At 42.7% G+C, this 20,623-nt stretch overlaps 1 protein-coding gene across 2 annotated transcripts in view; it reads right to left on the bottom strand.

Moving 5' to 3' along the window:
- The window catches only part of LOC117831114 (GRAM domain-containing protein 2B), a 173,983-nt gene that overhangs the window by 136,801 nt on the left and 16,559 nt on the right, over positions 1–20,623 (bottom strand). Inside the window, exon 3 of one of the 2 annotated variants that reach the window (XM_034709634.1) lies at positions 8,183–8,297. The exons of the other annotated variant lie outside the window; for it this stretch is intronic. The gene's annotated coding sequence lies outside the window, so the exon portion shown is untranslated. The remainder of the gene's footprint in view (positions 1–8,182; positions 8,298–20,623) is intronic. 2 annotated transcript variants of the gene reach the window in all.

The raw sequence follows: 20,623 nt of genomic DNA, 5'->3' as shown, positions 1-20,623 counted from the left end.
TTATCTCCACACACGCTCTTCCTCTGCATGCACCTTGTCATCCTTACTTCCTATCGCCCCGGCCCATCCTCTCCTCCGCTCACTTAGTTGATTTGATCCTTATTTCCCCTCTTCTTCCTCCGCGACTCCTCCCTCTTCATCTGTCACAGTAAAGACTGATCTCCTACGTGTTTGGACCGCATCCTGACCCCTTATCTGATCTCTGATTTCAGGAACACTTCATCCGAATGCGGTGCATCAATTTCAGCAAGTCTGTGTCCGTGTCATCTGCTCATATCCCGTCTGATGTTTCCCCCAGCTGGATGTTGAGTTTGCTTTAAGCTGACGGAGCGGAGAGCAACGTGACACCACCTTCAATCTCACTCCCTGCACTTTTTACGACTGCCACAAAAAGTTGCAACCAAGAAAACCTCAGATACGGTTCCTACATCTCTGTGTTAAAGTGTTCTAGAAATTGCTCCTCGTGACCGAAGCACCTCTTGTCTTATATTTCAAATACTCGTTCGATAAGCATAGTGCACCTTTCACAGCCTCAGCACACTGTACATCTCCCAGCAGCTGTGGTATGCCAGACGCCTGAAGAATAATGTCTCCCAGTGTCATTAATTGTGCTGTCATTATCATAATTTAACATCCTGCTCACCCCTCTCCATCTTTATCACTGCCTCTGCTGTTCACTCATTAATCAGACTAAAAGAAGAAGACGAAGGGAGGGCAGACAAATGAAATAAAGAAAACCGACCTCTCTATCAATCCTATTTCCAACACATTAGAAAGGAAGCACTTTTTCTTCCACTCCTCCGCCTCCCTTTAGCGCTCAGCCTTCCTGTGCTAATGGTAGATATACTGTGACACGGTAATGATCTGGCCACGGCTGCAGAGCACAGGCCGTATTGATCAGCGGCTGATTTATTGCAGGTTACGGCTGATTATTGGGCCATTAATCAGTCTGGGATTACCCTATCAATAAAACTGCTTACGTTTGTTTGTAAAGTGCTTGCCCGGGCGCAGTGCATGTCCGAGTCTCGGTGACACACAGCTACTACTATTTCAGCTCAAAGATTAGCTATTTAAAGAGAGAGATCACTCACCAGCTCCTCTGAATGATCGCGGTGCCCAGAGAAGCTCTTGTTAGCGAGGGTGAGGTGAATCCCTCAAATGATGAGTCCTGTTATTGTTTATAGAAGATTTCTTTTAGACTGGAGCATCATGGTGACTAGCATCGATAAGATGCAGCACTAGGCCACAAAGTTTAAAGGTCAGAGTACAACACATGAGCTTTTTTTAAATAAACATTTGGTACAGTCTTCCAAAAGTGTCTAACCTGCCGTGGCTAACATCACAGATTTACCATGTGACTAAGTCTGAAACCTCATTGCTCAATTTTAACTTCTAATGGGCGTCATCATTTGGAGCAAACAGCCTCTGGGGACAGCAACCAATCAAGTGGCAACTTCCAGTCTTAAAATATGAAGCTTAAGCGGAAGTGCTAAAACCTGCAGTTCCTCCACCGTCCACTAGAGGCTGGCTGCTGAAACACAGGAAACCACATACACACCCATTCAAACACGACGATCTTTACAGCAGAAATAAACACGAAGCCTGGTTCAAAAAAACGGCTTCAGTCTGAAGAGGTCATTTCTCTATCAGCACACACTGTACAGGGTGAATTTTTTTATAACTTGTTATTTTTGAATACATTAAATGACGAGTTTTGCCCAAATAAGGGCATGACTGACTTGATTGACAGGCGAGCACACTGTAGCTGTTAGCGAGGAGGCTCAAAGCCCGCCTCTTTACCTCACACTAGCTCGGGCAAAGTTTGGTTGAGTTCAGCATTTCCAATATGTCAGGGGTTCCCAAAGTGTGGGTCGGGATCCCCAGGGGGGTCGCAAGACACAAATGGTGAGATGTCTTCCAGATTGTTTTTTTTGTAAGTTATGTAAAAATAGTACATTTGACCCATTATCGAAAAAAAGAGTAGCTAACCTTGAAATAAAACCTTGAAAATAGAAAATGTAATGAGTTTTCTGGCTTTCTTTGTTCCCAGATGACTCCAGAGTTTAGGGTTAGTGAACAGTTAATTATCAGAAGCATCAGTAGCAGCAGGTTAATTCATAACAGCACAGGAAACACAGACACATGCTCATATAGGTAGGGTCATTTTCTCCAGACCAGCTAAATGAAGCCACATTAAATCACTTTGAGGGACAGTGGGGGTCGCGAGTCTTTGGCATCGAGGGGTTAAAAGTTTGGGAACTCCTGCAATGTGGCACCGGCCGACGATTGGCTTCAAAACAGTGCTTCAAGAACAGATGGGTGACGTCATGGATACTACATCCATATATCATACAGTCTATGGTAGCCACAAGCTGCAAGGTTAGGTAGAACATTTTAAACATGCTTTCTACTATTATAGTTTTTATTATGTCAGATCAAGCACTCACAGAGTCATAAAGTCATTGGAAGGAGTACAGGCTGGGCTAGAAGACACCCAGAAATGCTAACAGCAGTTACTCACCGGGTTGCTGAGTACATTTTGTTTAGTTAGTTGTGGTAGTCTCTCAAGGAAGCATCATAAAAAGGCAGGGATGTTGTTTCAGGAGCCTGACAAACTTTCCATCTCACCACACCAACTTCACCAGTCCTCACTCTCATTACCATTTTGTTTGTTAACATCTGTGAGTTTTGCTCATGCAGACCGCTCTGTGCTTTCATTGGTCAACTTTACTGATGTCATGGAACAAATCATACAAGGTTTAAAGAAAGATCAGACAATCTAGACTTTCTGTTGGTGTCCCAGATGTCAGATGTGGCCATGATTGTTCACTATGACACACTACAAGGGACAAGCGATCAATTTCAGAGTCTAACCGCCTCATAACGTAGTCTGACCTCAGCATTAGGGATTTAAACAATGAGACGTTGCCACTCTTGCTGGTCCTTTTAACAGGGGCTCAGACATGTGAAATGAAATAAAATAAAATTGATAATATGAAAAATAAAAACCAGACAAATAAATTAATAGAAAACATGTGAAGAAAATGTTAGTTGAGAAATGATTTTAAATAACAAAAACGAAGATAAGTAATAAAATAAATAGAAATACATATATACACATAAACACACATATGCACACACATGCATACACATACATACACATACATACACACATAAATAATGTAGAGAGAAAGCAGAGAGGAAAAAAAACAAATAAACCCAAAAAAAAAACCCAAAAAACAAACAAACATAAAAAGACCATACAAAGCTGCAAATTAAGATGCGTTCTCTGGAGTGCTATGCATCAAGTCTGCATATATAAAGAAATACTCCACTTTCATCACATGTCAGCCTCATCCAAAAAGGCAAGGAACGGGCTCCAGATAGCTGAGGATGTCTTCACAGAGCTAGATTGCGGGAACCTTAAGGCTGATTTATACTTCTGCGTCTCCCCTACGCAGCAGGGGCTGACGCGGACATGAGCACCACATACTTGTGCGTCGGTGTGTCCGTGTCGCGCAGCAATTCTCCGCCGAAACGCCTGAGGGCAGTGCGGTCTCTCTGATAGCCGGCCGCCTGCTTCCGGTCCCGCTACGATCTCTGTTTACTTTTCCACAGAGTTTCAGAGCGTGTTATGTTAATCTACAGCTGATACATATTGCTGTTTATCATACAGACATGATTACATGAAGAATAGAGAGGAGGAGATGAAATACACGGCCGATGTGTGGCCGATGTCCGGGATCCCGGAAGTGTTGTAAATGCGGGAAAGACAAAGCCGCCGAGCGGACCAATCACAGAGCTTGCGGTCCGCTCTACGGGGAGTTACATTTTGGAGGAGGTGCACGTCAGCTATGTGCGTAGGCCTCGGCGTAGGTACGGGAGCTACGCGGACCCCCGGCGTAGGGTACACCGTTGATTCAACGCAGAAGTATAATTCAGCCTTTAGTCTCTCCATTTGAATGACTGACATCATGCTAGAAATCCATTCCTGAAAAGAAGGAGGGGATGGGGACTTCCATTGCTTCAAAATAAGTCTCTTTGCAACTATCATCCCCAGTGTTAGTGATCGTCGCACAGAGGAGGAGAGATCCTTAGTGGACTGTGAACAGCCAAAGATTACAAGTCCAGGTTCTGGCTGAAAGAGTCTTTTATAGGTCTTAGAGTACCAGTCAAATACCTTGGACCACAAATCAGTCAGTGAAGGACAAAACCAAAAGGCATGAGACAATCCCATAGGAAAAGAAATTTAGAGAGGAGGTCTCAAAAGTGTCTCATTCATGTCTCCTAGACAACAATGAGATCTGTTTGAAAGCAAAATGAGACTATAGCTTATGTCTCCTGTTTCTCATTCTTGCCTTCAGAAAAAAAAGTTGCAAAAAGTCTCAGCTTAGCCTCCCTTTCAGTTCAAAAGGAGATCTCGTCAAAATCTGAAATGATTCTCAGGTATTTCTCAAGTTTTGTGACTCCTTTTGAGCTCAGGTGGAGAAATCAGGGAGCTCTCTCAATTGTCTGGTGGCCTAGTGGACTAAGCGCCCCACATACAGAGGCTACAGTCCTCGTCGTAGGGGTCGCCGGTTTGATTCCCGGATGGTCGACCATTTCCTGCATGTCTTCCCCCGCTCACTACTCCCCACATTCCCTGTCTCTCATATCCTCAGAAATCTTGCATCTGTCCTTTCTGCTAGTCCTTTTTAATTAATAGTTAGTTGAATAAGTTATTGATATCATAATTGTTTTAGGATTGAAATGCTGGTGAAATGTTGACTTAGCTGCCACCTGCTACTAGCCAGAGCTCCTGCCATGATGGTACAACGCTCTGCTCCTGGGATGTAAACAAACACAGATGACAGATGTGATGGCCAGAAAAGACTGACTCGTCAAAGTCAAAGGGAGCCAAATTCTCTGTTATTAATGTTGTTCAAACTATGAATAATTTACTACAGCTCGTAGAGAAACACATTTCAATGACATCAGCCTCAGTGAAAGTGATATTTTAAAGGAACAACACATCCAGCGCATTGAACAGCAAAGAACAGCCTCTATATCAGCTTCACACGCCTCTAACCAAACTTTATGTCACCATCAATACGTCGGAAAAACCAGCGCCATCAATGAAATTCACAGCCCTAATCTTCTTCCTTAAATTAGCAGTCAAATAAAAAGATACCGCCGCTGTCAGCCCGCCAACAGCTTTACAGCACGCCATAAAGCAGAACGGCGTTGGGGAAATGGCGGGGGGGTTATTCTGTGGTGGTGTTTAACCCCCAACCAGAACCCACAACCACTACCTGGAACACAACTTTTACAACCACGAGCAAATTGAGAGTAGTGATTTTCCTATAAAAGCCCTGAAGAACAGGGAGGCCGGGATGCGGAGGGTTTAATGAGAAGGTTTGATGGCTGCCCCCGTCAAACAGAGCGACGTCCTCGCCAAACGCCGTTCCCTCCTTTTTATTTGTGAGGCTGTTGGAGTATCTGATTAAACATCCCAGGACCTCGAGGAAGCGCTGCCAGCGGTCCCCTCCCGAGCGCCGCGCTCGTAAAAAAGCTGACTTGACAGTGGTCTCGTAAAGCAGACATAATGCTGTCGTAAACATGTCACGACACCTGCTGTAAACATTAATGACTGTTTATGAATGAGGATGATGAATCGCAGCGCTCCGGCTCTTCCTGGAGGCCGTTCAGCAGGTTGCGGCTGCAGAAAACACAAAAGCTGTGTGGGTCGTTGATCTGAAGTTTGGCAGGAGGCTGAAAAACAGCTCCGAGCTCAGCAGGATGAAGTCCAGCGGAAAGTCAAAGCAAAGTCATCAAGTTCAGCGAGGCGTAAGTTTGATCTGATTTATACTTTCAATCTGTGATTAATAATAATAAAGATCATTCTCACTATCCTCAGTATCTGTGCTGTCACTAAATATTGAAAAATACTGCAGAGAACATGCCAAACATTTCATCATCGCCGTCTCTTTTTATGCTGACGCTAACCAGATGGTTTTTAAGTTTGTCAAACAATAGAGGAGCAGAGAGGAATCAGATCCTTTACCTCAGGAGGAATGCTGCAGCTACACAACTTAAAGCTCCAGTGAGGAACTGTCAGTGTGTCGACTTTGGCGCCCCCTGTTGGCAGAACAATACCTTTTATGTGTGCTGGGAAAGTAAGTTATCAAGCTGGAGGAGTTTCTTTCTTTCTTTAGATAACTTTCTTTTGACATGTTTTGTCTACATGGCTGGTACTGGAGCAAGATTATCAAACATGCATATGTTCAGACAGAGGAACTCTACAACCAGGGCTTTGCTAGCTAAAAAAGCTAAATGTCTCTGAACAGGATTTAATGTTTACTGACAAGGATTGGCGAAAAAGATCCAAATGCATGACTTTTAAAGGTTGCAATTTGAGTAAGGAATAAAACAAAGCACTAAAAAAAATCACAGCATGAAGGCTGGAAAACTTCAACAAAGTAACAAAAGGAAAACTCAAACTGTACCTGGTGAAAAACAAAATAAACAAACGTGGTACGTGGCTCCGGAGACATAAATTGAAGGGACATGCACGACAGACGAGACATGACGATCTAGCACAGGACGGGGAAGATGCAGGCTTTTATACAGGAGGTAATGGGGCACAGGTGGAAACAATGAGGGGCAGGGAACAACAATCACAACGGCCAGAAAACGCCAGGACAGGAAGTGAAGTTGCTGATAGGACTACAAAATAAAAGCGGACATGACAAACATGACAGACGAGAATGAAGTAAATGGTGCAAACTTCACATAACTGACGAGACATGGCAGTTTACGCCGGCGTGTGAATTCTTCAGTGCTCTTTGAGGACTAAAGAGTTAAACCGTGTGTATTTTTACGTTATTAAGACATTTATTGGGACACCAAACCTCACATCATGACACCAGGGCTGTGACGGGTAACATTAAACCGGTCTATCTGGTCACCTTTTGTAAGCTAACGATAATAAATCAGAGTTTGGGCGTTGTTAAAGGTGACATATCACGCTTTTTTCATCAATATATATTGGTCTAAGAGGTCCCCAAAACATGTCTTTAAAGTTTATGCTCAAAAAAACACTTTGAAATCAGATTTTGGTCTGCCTGAAAAGTCCTCTTCTTCATTCCTCATCAGAACACTCTGTTTTCCCTCTGACCACGCCCCCTCCGGAAGTGGATGTGCCTCGGCTCTCCAGCACGTTGATCTAATGTTTACATGTTGGCTGAATATACACGGCTGCTCAGAGATCACGTTACTTCAACCCTCTGAATCTGATCCTGACGGAGAGGCGCCTGTAGCAGGACCTTTCTGAACGATTGGTCACAGATTTAGTGTTTCTTGTTGTTTTATTTATCAGTATGTAGACGTGTGTCTTGGTACACAGCTACGAACATGTAGCTATGTGGCTATGCTAACTAGCGCTAGCACTTATCCATGATAAATAAAAATCATCCACTAGATCTTCAAATCTGCAGACGTGGGGAGTAAAACCGACCTCTGCCAGAAAGGCAGCGGGACCTTTTCTGAAGGATTGGTCACAGATTTAGTGTTTCTTGTTGTTTTATTTGTCAGTATGTAGACGTGTGTCTTGGTACACAGCTACAGCTACAGCTACAGCTATGAACATATAGCTATGTGGCTATGCTAATTAGCGCTAGCACTTTTCCATGACAAATAAAAATCATCCACTAGATCTTCAAATCTGCAGACGTGGGGAGTAAAACCGACCTTTGTGTTTATTAAGACAGCCTACAACTAGCATGCCTCCCTCCTAAGCTCCTTGTTAGCACACATTTGTGCAGGTAATGAAAAACGGAGGAGGGGATTCAGTATTATTTTATACAGTCTATGGGCTGAACAAGCTCCGAGCTCTGACTCCGTGACAGACCGGATATTGTTGTTACGTAACAAAAACACGGAAGTCTGAAACGTCTGGTTTCACACACATTTACAGAAATGTGTAGAAATCAGAACAGGGGCAGAATGGATTTTTTTCATTCTTGGGGGGTTTGTAGACAGGAACACATATTTCAGGTAGAGAACCATTAAAAAGTCAATTTTGCATGATATGTCACCTTTAAGTTCCAGCAAATCAACACATCTTGCAAAAAGTTGTCTTAAAGAAAGAAAAGTATTAAAAAGATGAGTTTTCTGTTTCTGTTTGTAGTCACATCTTAGTTACCTCTTTTGACCAACTCGAACCGGGTTGTATTTCTGGGCTGGTGCTGGCGCTGGTTCTCAGCTGGTTGAACTCACGAACCAACACGGCACCAGTTTGTTTTTCCGCCCGCTCGAGCCTGTGGAAGAGGCATGTAATGATGTCAGATTTGCGTGACCGCTTTTCCCAGCAGTGCTAGCGCAAACTTTCCCTCACAACAACAATGGCAGACAACGGCAGCTTGTCTCCTAGGCCGCCCACTGCTTTGCCTTGGAATCTATTAGTCTTTTTTATTTTTTCACTGCAGGACAATGGCGGAAACACGTTTGGTTTGTGTTTCTGATCACGACAATGCCACCCCTGACGTAAGTGGTTTGCGGTTCTAGACCAGCAAAGAGTTGGAGCTGCTCTGGAACGGATTTTCCCGTCTGGGAGCCGGTTCACTCGCAGTCGAAACACGAAAAAACAGTTCTCAATTGAGTGCTGGCTCCGAACCGGTCCTGAAACTGCCTCGGTCGAAAAGGGTTATATGACAGTGGGTGATGGTGCTCATGGGAAATGTAGTCTTCATTCAGGGAAAGGGGGTCGCCAGGATCAACACAACATGAAAACTCCTCACTGTGACTTTAATGTTGTTTATATGAACAAATCTTATTTTTAAGCGTGTTTTCTGTTCAAACATCTTAAAGTAAAGTATCTAAAGCTGTTAAATTCATGTAGGGATGTCAAACGTGTTAAATTTTCCTCTGAGTAGACGTATGAAGTAAATACTGAGGTCAAGTACCTCAAACTGTTCCTTCAGGACAGTATCTGAGTGAGGTATGTAGAGACAATCGACTACCGCATTACAAAGCTGCAAACAGCGTGAGTGCAGCTGATGGAAACATGTTACTGTAAAATCACAGGCTTGGCGCTCAGCAGGCCGCAGAGGAACAGATAGCTGTAATCCCACTTTCCCACCAGGCGGTCCAGCATGCCTGTCTGCGGTACTTAGAGATAAACATCAGCGTGCACTCTGCATGACCCGGCACACACCTGCTGAGACAGGCTCCATGATATACACACACTCACACACATAAATGCAGGTGCAAAGACAGCTTTATGCGCTTTGTCAAAGTATGAATTATGGCACATGGCGTGACAGTTTGTATTTAAGTGATGTCAGCAGATCCAATAAGGCGATGTGGAACAGATGTATGTGAGCTTTATATACTTTGTGTGCTGTGCTGTCAGACATCCCTGAGGGGACAGTCTAAGACAAATGTGTTGGTAATTTACAAGTGTGCTTAAATACCCATTATTCTTTCCTCTGCGAGCTCTCTCAGGATCTGCTGTGCTCATTTATCATCAGCTGCACAGAGGCATAACACAGAGAGATAAATGAGGAGCGGTGCCAGAGCTGTTGCTGTGAAGATTGCGTCAGCACAGAAGCTTTAAAGGGTAATTTCGATTTATTATGACAGACTCGGTCCTTTAAGCTATCATTGCAATTGGTAACGATAACACAAACATGGCAGTCATGTAACGGCAAAGTTAAACAGTGCAGAAGCATGATATGAATTAAAGCCAACACTGTAGTCAGGTTACCTAAACCTATTCACAGAACAATGAGCTAAAGGCTACGCTCACAGGGAACAAAGAAGATCCTCTTATTGTACAGGGAAGTTGTTTGCATTAGTGCAGAGAGGCTTGACCTTTTGTGACGTTGCAATGTCAGGACAAAGGGTCAGGCTAAATTAATCTTGTCCACAAACTCCCCACAGTAAACTCTAATCAACAAGTTCAACCATGATTATCTTCTGTTGTGCAGTGATGTCTAACAGGCAAGGCAAGGCTAATATCACCTTCTGTTAGAGGCTGAAAATAATGGAAAGAAGGCAGAAGTAGATCACATTTTCCTCAATCATTCCATTTTCTAAAACCCTTGTTTTATGCCAAACTGTATTTTGTAGTAGCGTACAAGTTCCACAAGGTGGCGACTCATTAAATTCACCATAAATGTTATTCCATGTTTTAAAGCAAAGCCTTGTTTGAATGGGAAGAGAGTCCACTTAATGGCTGCAAATTTGTAACAGATACAAGATACATAAACAGTGTTAGAAAGTAACTGTGAGCAGGTCAAAACAAGCCATTACACTGAGAGATTATCATATATACTGATCAGACAGAGCTCATTAGAAATAAAGCCAACTGTCTTTAATACAAGCCTGATTCAAATAAAGGCCTGGTACCTTAAAAAAAGGCACTAGTAACACTTGCCAAGGTTTTATAAGGAAAATTTTAAGTAAGATTTTGGATGGGCTAGTAGGTTCAGCTACTAGAGCTATAGGTTGAGTGTTTAAAGGAGACTCAGAGGCATATATATTAGATTTAACCGGCTTTAGGTAACACACAGTAACAGCAGTGACACAAGGACAGTTATCGTCACCTTTAGATCTCTATAAATAAGCAGGATGGCCTTTATGCAACCTGGTGACCCAGATTGAGAGAGTATTGTTTAAATTATTTGCTGGCTCACTTCTTAAAATTGACCCGCAGCTCTTACTTAATGGTTTGAGTCACCGGTCCTGGGTTTGAGTCCAGCCTGTGGCCTCTTTCCTGCATGTCATTCCCCCATCCACTCTCTCCCAGTTTCCTACACTACCCACTGTCCTCTCCTCTAGAGATAAAAAGGTGTAAAAGCCTCAAAAAGAAAACTTAAAAAAGAAAAAATTAACCCTGGAAAATGGTCTGAAAGAGGATGTTGACAGTGATATGGATGATGTCATGCAAGCTTAAGATCCTTAACATCCCAGACAGGAAGTTAGCAACCTCATCAGATATGATCAGGACTTGTAAAATTAAATAATGCATTGTTGTAGGACTTTAGAGTGGAGCTGGTGCTATACCACAGTATGGCCTAGCAGTCTAAGCGCCCCCCATATATAGGTTCTATAGTCCTCATTGCAGCGGTCGCAGGTTCCCCGGCCTCTGCAATTTGCTGCGTGTCTCCCTCCGCTCTCTGCTCCCTGCATTTCCTTCATTAAAGGCCTAAATGCCCCAAAAATATAACTTTAGAAAACTAAAAATGTAATGTAGTTATGAACTTGCTTAAAACCAGACAATTGGACAGCAACACAGGGATTCAATCTGTGCTTCATTGCTTCTTATACAAGACAAAAACATCTTTGGCATAGGTCAACCTAACAGCAACTAGCAGTAGCTGCTAATGTTAGCCAAACAAAGACACTTAACAAGCGTCTTTCACCTGGTTTAAGCTAGTAAGCTAACATTTGCCTCCACTTGGCTCAGTGGGCCTTCTTACAGTTTTTGAGCTTATGGTGGGAAAGAACATTTTTAGGGGCGGGGTTTGCAAAACTGAAATCATGCAGCTTCAGTTAATCATCTTTTCTTGCCTCACTTCATCCCTGAAAAGTCTTCTGCATCCATCCTCCACTGTATTCAGTGCTGTTGTCATTGTGGAGCGAGCAAATTGAAATGTATGATGCCGTGACAATGTGGCAACAAAACGCTTGCTGCGCACATCAATCAGCGCTGCATGCAGGGATGACGCTGTTTATTGCAAGGTTACAGTAAATCACACAGTGACGGTTTAATCCTAGGGAGAGTTTTACAGGAAGAAGGGGGAATTCAATTTCCTAGCATGCCTAAGCAAAGGTATGCTAATATAACACAGGCGAGGAAACACAGAGCTTGCAAAGACCAGACGTGGGCTGAGAAAGGAGGGAGGGTTGTTGTTTTCTCTGGGGTCTCACACCTTTCATGCTGTTCAGTGAGATTACATTTCAAAAATGCCACAGACAAGACAGACAGGATAATCAATCACGTGAGTACAAAACACACACAAACACACACACGCTCACTCTGTGCAGCGATGTCTGCTGCTGGCTGTGTCTGCTTGCAGGAGTCATAAATCAATGCTGTGCTGTCAGGGGGTCTAACATGAGCTGGAGAGGGAAACAGAGCAGGGGTACAGTCTAATCCACGCTCTGCTACACTCCCTCTTTGGCTCGGGCAAACTGACAGAGGACAGATAATGCTGGGTGATCTAGTGTGTGTGTCCTTGTAGCTGGCCACAGTTGCAGACAGAAACCTCATTAATGTAACACAGTGCAGTTGGCTCATAGCTGACCTCATTATTCTCCTCCCCAATCTCACTGATAACAAAGTGTTGCCTGCATTTGCCCTCTATTCAATATTGTGTGTGTGTGTGTGTGTCTAGTGTTTTCACAGTCATGAATCAGCGCTACTATCCAAACGTCACACTGTTTTGATAGCAGCTCTCCTGTTTAGTAATTATAGCGCTCAGGCTCATATTGCTCCAGTGAATCTCTCATAAAAATTCCAGAGAATGAGAGTCATAGCTGCAGGAAAACACAGGTAAACACAAAGAGCAGGGAGAAGATGCTGGGAGATAATTACATTCACTTTCTCATTACTTGTTTCTGCCAGAAAAGCAGAATGTGTTCTCGTCGTACTTTGTGCCAGAGACCACAAGCGGAGGTAGAAAAAAATGCTGCAAAAATGCCTCCTTCGATGTCCCTGGGCCAACACGATGAAGTGCTCTCCAGGGGTGGAGAAAATGTGATGTAGTGCCCTTTAGTGTGCTTTCTCATTAGAGGAACAATCCTGGAACTCAACGGCCAAGGACTTCGAGTCGACACTCTTCTTTCTGAGCTTTACCATTGTTTACGATCAGACGAGCAACTTTAGAGGCAAGAACGGGATTGATGCTGAGAGATGCTGTTTCGTGGGGGATTGTCAGCTGGACTTGCGGTTTATGGGAGTGATTTAAAGCTACTTTGTTGTTAGATGATCAGTAATGGGTTTCAGGATTGCATATGGCGAACAGACTGTTTTCTGGGATGCAGACAATCCCTGCTGAAACATGAGTGACTACTAATTGAAGTAGTTCTAAAAACAAAATCTGGTATTTCTATGCAGAATCAATAAAAATAAATTAGACCTGGGCGCTGTTGGCCAAGCGGTCTAAACAAGGGTTGCCACCTTTGACTTGTGAAAAGGGACACTCGACCAATTGTTTGGGGCGGCGGGTTCGACCACTATTACCACTTCAGACCGACCAAATGAACATAAATTCGAACATAGGACACTGGTAAGCTCTGCCGCTGCAATCTTGTCTTCTTCTGGTGAACCTTTCTTGGTCATAAAAGTTACAACGGCCGCCTGTTTTTGTTTGTTTGATTCCACAGCTTGATGCTTTTTTGTTTTTAAGTGGATTTCCAATGCCCTTCAGATTTTCACCAGACACAAAACTCATGTGGCGGAAAAATTGTCTCCCAGGGCCGGCCGTACCCATTCAGACTCTGATAGTGTCGCCCAGTCAGGATTGTAACTAGTGGCTTGCATGTATTTACTCCATCTCCTTCCTCGTCAGTCGTCTCTCCTCCCGTTTCAAATGGAGACGCCAAAAGTTGGTGAAAAGAAGACCTCAGCACCGAGTACGTCGGTCAATTCAGCTTGCTGTCTCTCTTCGGTCAAGCTTTGAGCACTAGGGTGCACACCTGTGTGACATACGCATAGACGGGAAGAAAACAGAGACAATTCTAAATAGCAGCAGAAGCACGGGGGACCTTTCTAGATTACAGAACAAAGGAAATCAAATGAGGTTTTTGCATTTTCCCCCCAAAAAACGGGACAAATTGTGTCCCGGGAAAGACTTTTATTTTCCAGGGACAGCTGGTGAAAAAAAGAGAAGAATTCTGGGGAAAACGGGACGGGTGGAAACTCTAAGTAGCTCCCTTGCCAAGTCAAATCTAGTCTAAACACGCGCCCCACATACAGAGGCTATAGCTCTCGTCCCAGAGGTCGCAGGTTTGATTCCAGCCTCGACTATTTCCTGCATGTCCTCCCCCACTCTCTACTCCCAACATTTCCTGTCTCTCTTCAGCTGTCCTATCCATTAAAGGCAAAAAAGTTAAAATTGATAATAATTTGACTACCCCTCCAGAATAGACACTGAACCGATTGGTGTAAAACATTTCTGGTGTTCTTTCACTTGAAAAAGCGTTGATGACTTGCCCTACAGGGTGCAAATTTACTGGAGAAAATATGACTCTGTGCACTGCTGTGGTACCTTCAAGAGGAAGATGAGTAATAAGGAGCCCTTTGAGTCTGACTCCAAAGACTAATGTGTTCTCTCAGTGCAGAAAAGGTGATGAAATGTCCTGCAGGGTGCTCTTTCCCTGCAGTGGAAAGAATATGATGAAATGCACTAATGAACGCTCCCTAAGTGGTGAAAATGTGACCTCTAGATGCCCTCAAGTGGAGAAAGCATGACAAGTTGCCTTCAGGATGCCCTTGTTATGATGTGTTGCACTTATTGGTGTCTCTGTTGAGGAGGAAATGAAATGTAGAGAACGACCTACATTTCTGTGGTGTGTTACCACTCCTTTTCTTTAAGTCAGTGACCTGAATGCTCCTTGTGACATAAAGTGACACTGTTTTTGTCTTTTCTGTGCGCCGGCCCTTTAAGAACATACAGTGAAACAGCCACATGTTTTTTATAGGAGACATTCAAGTGCCGAGCACTCTGGGTAAGTACACGTTTGGGCTGTCAGGGCTGTAATGTGGACAGCTGAGAGCTGTTGTAAGGGGATCTGCTGTTGATGACGGTGATGATAGCGCGGCTTATTGGCCTGTAACTCTGCTGTCTGCTGTAATAGCAGCGCTGACAGATACAGACCACCCACTTTCCTCTGGCCAGAACACATTCATCATACTCTTAACTTCTTTTCTTTTTCCACCACAACATCTCAGCCCAAGGCTAGAAAAATATATATTCAAAACAGGCAATCCGCACGTTCCACTTCTGAACGGAGGGGATGTTACAGATTTGCAGGATGGCCAGAATAATAAAGTATCGTGATTTGGAGGGTCTGGTTTATATTGAGGAGTGACCGCAGCGCAGCAGGCCAGAGTTGTGGTATGAAATGTGGGCAAAAACAGAAAGGAGTTACCATCTCACTCATTCCTCTGCACTCCATTTCCTCCCTTTTTCTCCGGACAAATTAAATTAAACGGCTTCTTTCCTGGTACGGAACAGATATCTGCTTATAAATCACTTGTCAAATACTTTCCTTGTGCTTTGACAAGAACCTTCCCTCCAGTATTTTGCATTAAATTATGTGAATATGATTCCTGAAGTTAACTATCGATGCTTTATAGAACTTTTCATGCACGCAGACAATCAAATCTTTTGACTTTAAACCCCTTTGCCTGGAGGAGCTTCAGCAGTATATTAGCTCATTTCTTGCTACATTGGATGACTACTTGAGGGTCATCAAACAGACAAAGAGCTGCACATACGGCTTCTATAAAAGAGCCTCTATATAAAGAAATGCATGAAGCAACTGTTCTGTCAACAAGTTTGCTGACTGCAATTTAGAAGCTTCATATCTGACATTTCAGCTGTCACCATCCTGGATTTTTCATCCTGACGTGAACATATTTGGAACAGTGGGGGGTCCTTGAACATGTCTCAATCCTGGCAGACATGTCAGCAGGATTGGGACCCTGTACTAGCAGTGCTTTAGCTTTAATTTCACTCCAAATGGGACCATAATAAACTATGTATTGAAATAAACTTAAGATGAGTGATTGAGAACATAAAAATAGGAGAAATGTTTCATAAATCAAGCAAAAAGTAGCCCTAATTTTCAAGCCTACTGGCTTTTTTTTGCAACCACTAGTGTCGCCCCCTGTTGGCCATTAGAAAGAATGCAGATTTGAAGTTTCTCTGCATTGTTTCACTTCTAAAACCAAGAAGTTTCGTCCACTTAACCCTCCTGTTAAGTTCGTTTCTCAGGAACAGTAATGATGTTCCTGGGTCAACTTGACCCGGGGCGTATTTAATTATCTAGAAGTGTCAGAACCCAAAAAAATCCTAATACAAACAATTTTTAATCTCATAATTAACTACATTACTAACCTTTTAAATCAATACTTAGTGCAATGGTGTTTTTTAATCCTCACAGATCAGGGTCATGATCCGGGCCAGAACCAGCAGACTGAGGGACAGTTTTATCTACCAGGCAGTCAGGATGCTGAACTCTCTCCCTGTTTTGCCCCCTCTTCCCATAGTGCCCCCTTCAAAGACTTAACCCGGTCACTGACCCCCCCCCAAATCAACACTGAGGTCTGTCATCCTCAGGACTGAAACACACACACTCACTTTGATTTTAAATTGCACTATAGCAAAGTTTTTGCACTGTTTTAAAGTGTATTTTATTATTTTTATTAGCTTACTCTTTTTAATTTTAGCTTATCTTTTTCTAGCTTTCCTATGTTTATCTGTTGTTGTCGTTGCTAGGGTCTGAGAGAGAAACGTAATATCAAATCCTCTGTATCTCTGGTGCATACTGCAGTTTTTGACAAGAAGACTGACCTTTTTTTTTATCTTTGGTTCAATGAGGATAATTCACTCGTTTTTTATGAAAATTCATGTTAAAGGTGACATTCTGCTCTTTTTCATCAATATATATTGGTCTAAGAGGTCCCCAAAACATGTCTTTAAAGTTTATGCTCAAAAAAACACTTTGAAATCAGATTTTGGTCTGCCTGTAAACCCCTCTTTTTCAGCCCTGCTCAGAACACTCTGTTTTCTGTGTCTGTGCTTTTAAATGAGAATGAGCTCTATGACCACGCCCCCTCAGGAAGTGGATGTGCCCTCGGCTCTCCAGCACGTTGATCTAATGTTTACATGTTGGCTGAATATACACGGCTGCTCACAGACCCGCGTTACTTCAACCCTCTGAATCTGATCCAGAATCTGATCCTGACGGAGAGGCGCCTGCAGCAGGACCTTTCTGAAGGATTGGTCACAGATTTAGTGTTTCTTGTTGTTTTATTTGTCAGTATGTCAACGTGTGTCTTGGTACACAGCTACGGCTACGACATGTAGCTATGTGGCTATGCTAACTAGCGCTAGCACTTTTCCATGGAAACTAAAAATCATCCACTAGATCTTCAAATCTGCAGACGTGGGGAGTAAAACCGACCTTTGTGTTTATTAAGACAGCCTACAACAAGCATGCCTTTCTCCTAAGCTCCTTGTTAGCACACATGTGTGCAGGGAATGAAAAATGGAGGAGGGGTTGAGTTGGATTTTATACAGTCTATGGGCTGAACAAGCTCCGAGCTCTGACTCCGTGACAGACCGGATATTGTTGTTACGTAACAAAAACACGGAAGTCTGAAATGGCTTGTTTCACACACATTTACAGAAAGGTGGAGAAATCAGAACAGGGGCAGAATGGATTTTTTTCATTCTCGGGGGGTTTGTAGACAGGGACACATATTTCAGGTAGAGAACCATTAAAAAGTCCATTTTGCATGATATGTCACCTTTAACTATTTCTTTTTTAGATTGTTTTCCTTTAAAATGGGTCAATTTAACCCGCAACACAACAGGAGGGTTAAAGAGTTTATGATGCATCCTTGGTTCCTTGATTTCAAGTTGTTTATGAGATGCATTTCTTGGCGTTGAATCAGCTGACTTTGAAGGAGCTGCATTATTTGACTGAGCGAGGGCCTGCTCCAGCGAATAAAAAAGCATGTCATGCTCTCCTCTAACGTATTTCTTTGTGTCTGCTCATGTCATTGTTGCATTTGCTGAGCTGACTGTCTTTCTGCACATTTTTCCCATGATCCATAACTCAGTTGTCTTCATGAGATATTCAGGCCTCTGGGAGCCGCTCGCCCGGCAGTAATTCAATGCACAATCCATATGTGTGTGTCGGTCAGAGCTTGATGCATTCACTCTCTCTCTCCCTTTTGACCCGCTCGCTCCTGCTTCACCGACTCAGAGGCTTTCGGCACTCGATCCGTGGGAGGATGTGATGTCACAGCCTCGCCTCGACCAACAAAGCGACGGCTGCTGAATACGTTGATTCATCTCATCTCAGGAGAGAGAGAGAGAGAGAGATTCCTGCCATGTCTGCTGCTGCTCCATCTCTCATGTCTTTCATCCTCCGTCTCTCCCTCCGCCGTGACAGTGATTAATGACCCTCAGCTGCTGTGTGCTTCCTCGCTGACACTCCCATCTTTCTTTTTCTCCTGTTTGCGCTCTGTCTCACAAGAAGAAGGATTAAAGTGAATCTTGCCAAGAGAAAAGCGATTGATGCCACATGTTCTTAGTGGTGGAGAGAAGGTGAAGAGTCTCATATTGGTAAACACGCAGAGGGAGAGAAATAAAGGCGATTCTCATGGGTATGAATATGAGCTTATACATGAAGTGAGTCTGAGCTGGGACTTTGTGAGGATCAACAGGTCTTCCTGTGACACACTGCATCACCCCCTGATGCTGTGTGTCATACAGGATCAGGGGTCAGAGGTCATCAGAGGGGGAGGAACGTAAAGAAGACATCACTGGAGAAAGAATGACACTGCAAATCACTAAACCAGCAAACTTTGTTTTCAAAGTGTTCTTTATAAAGTAGATCTGGAGAGCTGATTCAAAGTTATTACTCATGTCTTCTTATTTATGAAATCTGTATCAGGTGACAAGTTGTCAAAAGTCTCAATCCACATTAACCTGCTTCATGTTTAGTGCATCTTTCCAAACAAAATAACCCTCGATGATTAAAGCTACAGTGAGCAACTTTTTGCTTGTGTCGTTTTTGGCGCCCCCTGTGGACAAAGTGATACCTGCCATCTCTGCTGGCTTTATCAGCTGGGATAAAACTCCTCCTGTTTTCTTTTAACAGTCAAGTATCATCAGTTTGTTTCATAGCCAGCTAGAACCTCCTAATAGGGCTTTAAAAGAAACCTGCATAATAAGACATGTTGGCCTTACTGGATTAACATCATCTTTTATATGTACGCAATACAACAAAACATCAAGAACAAAGACAGAAGGGGTGTAAAAAGTACAGCTAAGATAAGAATTTACAAAAACTAATTATTCATCCAACAACTTAGTAACATTAGGTGGGTCTTATAGCCCCCTGAACTAAAAGGTTCCTGTGCCTCCTGTGTAGATTGTGCAAATCTGGCCAGTGACGTAGGGAGGAAATAAAAAGTAAATGCACTACACCACCAGACCAGTAGAGGGCAGTAAAACAAAGACGAATACCATTCATCACAGATGACACCATAGAAGCAGACGGACAGGCAGGTATCATTATGAGCAACACAACAGTTAGCCTGTTAGCATGAAGAGACTCAGCTGGCTCTGTTTTAGATGGTGCGATATTTCATCACAAATGGATTCACTGAATCAACACGTGAGAGGAGATAAGCACGAGTAGCAAAGACGTTTCAACACGGCTTTAAAATCCTTTTGAACTCAAAAGGCTGTGGCAGAGATCGGCCGGTGTTTTGGTTTAAACAGCGACCCTGTTAACTGGAGACTCTCAGCCTGATGCATCCCTCATAAACGTCTTTAGACCATCATTAAATATCTGATGAGGATATTTTGAAATCTTAATAAAAACTAAACTAGTTTGCATTCCCAGGAACTCCCTCTGTGTTTCAACAGCTGTGTAAACTCCACAAACACTGACACGTTCAGCTGAAGGTCTCCAGTTTAAAGGGTCATTTTTAAAACCATAACACCGGGAGAGACGCATTCACGGTGGGCTGAGAGAAGACTACTGTTACAAGCTGCTAAATCAAGAGAATCACAGCTTCTTCTTTTGAAAAGTACACACACATACAAAAAAGATAGAACAAATAAAAACTAATGAAAGAAAGAGAAATCAAGAGAATCACAGATGGAAAAAACAATGACTGTGAATGGTTTTTGGAAAGATTTGACAAAAAAAAAAAAATTGCAATGAAAATTTTGAAAAAAAGTTTTGAAAAAAAAGTTTTGAAAAAAAGTTTTGAAAAAAAAGTTTTGAAAAAAAAAGTTTTGAAAAAAAAGTTTTGAAATTTTTTTTGAAAAAAAAGTTTTGAAATTTTTTTTTGAAAAAATGAATTTGACAAAAAAAATTGAAAAAACATTTAAAAAAAAAAAAAATGACAAAAAGTTGACCCGGAGCCTGTCGAAAAAATACATTTTCCTGAAATTTGAAATTGTGCTCCAAAATTAGAAAAACATGAAAAAAGTGAAAATTTTGCGCCTGCGGTTAAAAACACGTAAAAAGCAATGAATGAATCAACACGTGAGAGGAGATAAGCGCGAGTAGCAAAGACGTTTCAACACAGCTTTAAAATCCTTTTGAACTCAAAAAGCTGTGGCAGAGATCGCCCGGTGTTTTGGTTTAAACAGCCACCCTGTTAACTGGAGACTCTCAGCCCGATGCATCCCTCATAAACGTCTTTAAACGATCATTAAATATCTGATGAGGATATTTTGAAATCTTAATAAAAACTAAACTAGTTTGCATTCCCAGGAACTCCCTCTGTGTTTCGACAGCTGTGTAAACTCCACAAACACTGACACGTTCAGCTGAAGGTCTCCAGTTTACAGGGTCACTTTTAAAACCATAACACCGGGTG

The sequence above is a fragment of the Notolabrus celidotus genome, chromosome 19 (genome assembly GCF_009762535.1).
Source record: "Notolabrus celidotus isolate fNotCel1 chromosome 19, fNotCel1.pri, whole genome shotgun sequence".
Taxonomy (NCBI): Eukaryota; Metazoa; Chordata; class Actinopteri; order Labriformes; family Labridae; genus Notolabrus; species Notolabrus celidotus.
Note: the sequence above shows the minus strand (reverse complement) of the source record. Positions and strands in the feature narration are given on the sequence as shown.